Source organism: Canis lupus, chromosome 14 (genome assembly GCF_011100685.1).
Source record: "Canis lupus familiaris isolate Mischka breed German Shepherd chromosome 14, alternate assembly UU_Cfam_GSD_1.0, whole genome shotgun sequence".
NCBI classification, from domain to species: domain Eukaryota; kingdom Metazoa; phylum Chordata; class Mammalia; order Carnivora; family Canidae; genus Canis; species Canis lupus.
The window spans coordinates 20782806-20785482 of NC_049235.1; positions in this window are offsets into that span (position 1 = coordinate 20782806).

Here is a 2677-nt window from a genome sequence, read left to right on the forward strand (position 1 = left end):
CATACTTTGACCTAACAATTTAACCCTGGGGTGATAATCAGGCAATGGGGTATATTAGAGCAAATGTGTTACTATCATTGATATTGTGTGTTCACACTATATGACTTCATATCAGAAGGATGGTACTTTATTTTTATTGCTATCAACTCATTTGTAAAGAAATAGGTAAAGAGGATTGCCTAAGAACATGGTATAAGACTTTTATTTTTATTTTCAATTTTTTATTTTATTTCCAGATCACAAATTTATAATTTCAAACAAAAGTTGCTATCCTTAAAAAAGAGTTTAAAAGAAAAAGGCTGAGTTCAGGGCAATTTTACTAGCTATATATATTACCAGCTAATATATTTTTGGGCTAGAAACGCATTAAAGGGCATAGTTTTAATGAAATTGATAATAATAATAAAAAAAACAAACCTCGAGACTTTGCTGTTCAATATGTTATTTGTCTTAGATATTAAAACATCCTTTTACATTTATGGAAAACAGTATGCTAATAAATAATTCCTAGCTATATTGCATTATTTGACAACGAGTCCCAAGTTATTTTCATTACATTAAATGGTAGCAGTAAACACGAAAATGATGTCTCATAATGCATTGATAAACTTTATCATTTTCTTGCTGAATTTATCACTAAGACAGCTCACATCATTTTCACATCATTTGGTATATTCAACATGTTTTTCAAGGCTACTGACATTTCTGTTGGTTTTGAGTGGCTTTTAATGTTTATTTGCACTTGGGTAGGAACTGAAAGATCTCATTAAAAGACAGTTGCTCATTTCCATTAAAGGGCCATGAAATGGGCATGGGGATATGTTTTCATCTGAAGAAAGAATACTCACAGATCTGAAACACTGACCCATTTGCTCAAGAGATTTCCTTAGTATTAATAACTTTACCTGTTAATTCATTTCTCTCGAAATATGTGATAATTTCCAATGGCCAAAGACCACCAACAGAGAGTAACATGAAACAAAGATCAGTTGCAATTTAACTTGCTTGGATAAGTATTCCAGAGTTTCTGCAACATTGTAAAACTTCTTTAATACCATTTAAAGCATAAAATTGTGTAAAGTTTGATGTGCACAGAGTCTAATCTCCCCTTAAATGCAGATGCTGTTCTATAGGCAGTTTATTTATGTGTTTATTTCTGTATCTGTCCAGTGAATGTCTATGGACTGCCTAAGTAACTGTGATGGAAGGTAAAAAGTGAAAAATCAAAAAGAGAGGTGTATGGATAACACATTAATGGAACACTGCTCTCCGTGTTCACAGCGGGGGATGGGGGGGGTGGGGACTTCTTATCTAAGCTCTTGTGAAATTATGAAAGTCCCTCAATTCTTTCACCAGGCCAAATCAAAGTGATCTACAGGGTTCATGTACATTTGCAGTGTTGGTACACAGTCAAGCCTAAGTGCACTACTTGAAAGTATAGCTGAGAATGAAGAAATTATCAAGGTCAATGCCTAAGCTACTAGCTTTCAAAGATCTCTTTTTCTTTCCTCTCTCACTGTACATGTCACTGTAGTTATTAAGATCAAATGCTTTTGCCATTGCTAGCCAAATTTGAAATTTGGGAGAAATGGTATAATGATAGTTTGATGAAAATGCAGCCAACTTTGTTTAACTTGGAAATTAGTTTCCTTTGACTTGAGTCAAAAAGATGTGTGTGTGCATATGTGGGGAATTGTGGGACTTGAAGTCCTGCAGTTTTTAGGAAAATGTGGATGAAGAGTCTGAGCCTATACAGTGCACTAACTCTCTACTTTCCAGGCAGCTTAGTCTAAGGACACTGTACAGCTAAGTTCCAGGTACATGTGTACGTGTTTGCATGTGTATGCATGTGTGCATGCGCTTTCTTTAGACACATGGTGCAGTATTTCCCTGATGAAAGAAAGTAAGGTAGTAAATAAAGGAGACGGTCATTGATAAAGGGCTTTCCTGTATGTTTTTTTTGGGTCTAATGCCTTAGGTTGATGGCATTTCTGATTCCAATATGCTTATTCTGACAAGATTTTAGAATTTAGTTATGACAAATCTATTCTACTAATTTTTTCTTCCTCTTTTTCTTTCTTTCCTCTCCCCCCTCTTTTTTTTTCTTTTTTTTGTTTACAAAACTTTGCCAATAAGGGCATTGTGAAGTTAGGCAAAGGATGTTATCTAAAGACAAAGGACTAAGTTAGTTAAGAAAGACAATGTGAAGATTAATTTATAATTTCTTATTTCTACATTATTATTATCTAGATATTTAATCCAGAAGTTGTTTGGGAACCTAAATTATCTAGGCAATTATTTTGGTACTTTACTATATTTGTTATGTAAGTACAATCACCAAGGGAAACTTAAAGTTTACCCCAAAAATGTACAGAATGTATACATTGCAAAAATGATTATGGAATATATTCAATATATTCATGTAGATTAATACACTGTGTACTATGTGATGTGCTATTGAAGCATACACAAGAAAGCAAAGAAGAACTGCAAATTTCTGCTATAAAGTACTTATCTTTTGTTTAAAAATCAAAATTTTAAGTTGCTTTTAATACTTTTATAAAAGGCTATACCCAATATATAGATGAATGAGATTTATATGTAAAGTGAGGAAAATGTTTACCTCAAATTTTTCTTAGTAATTTGCCATCTATTTGAGAAATGAATTTCAAAAGAC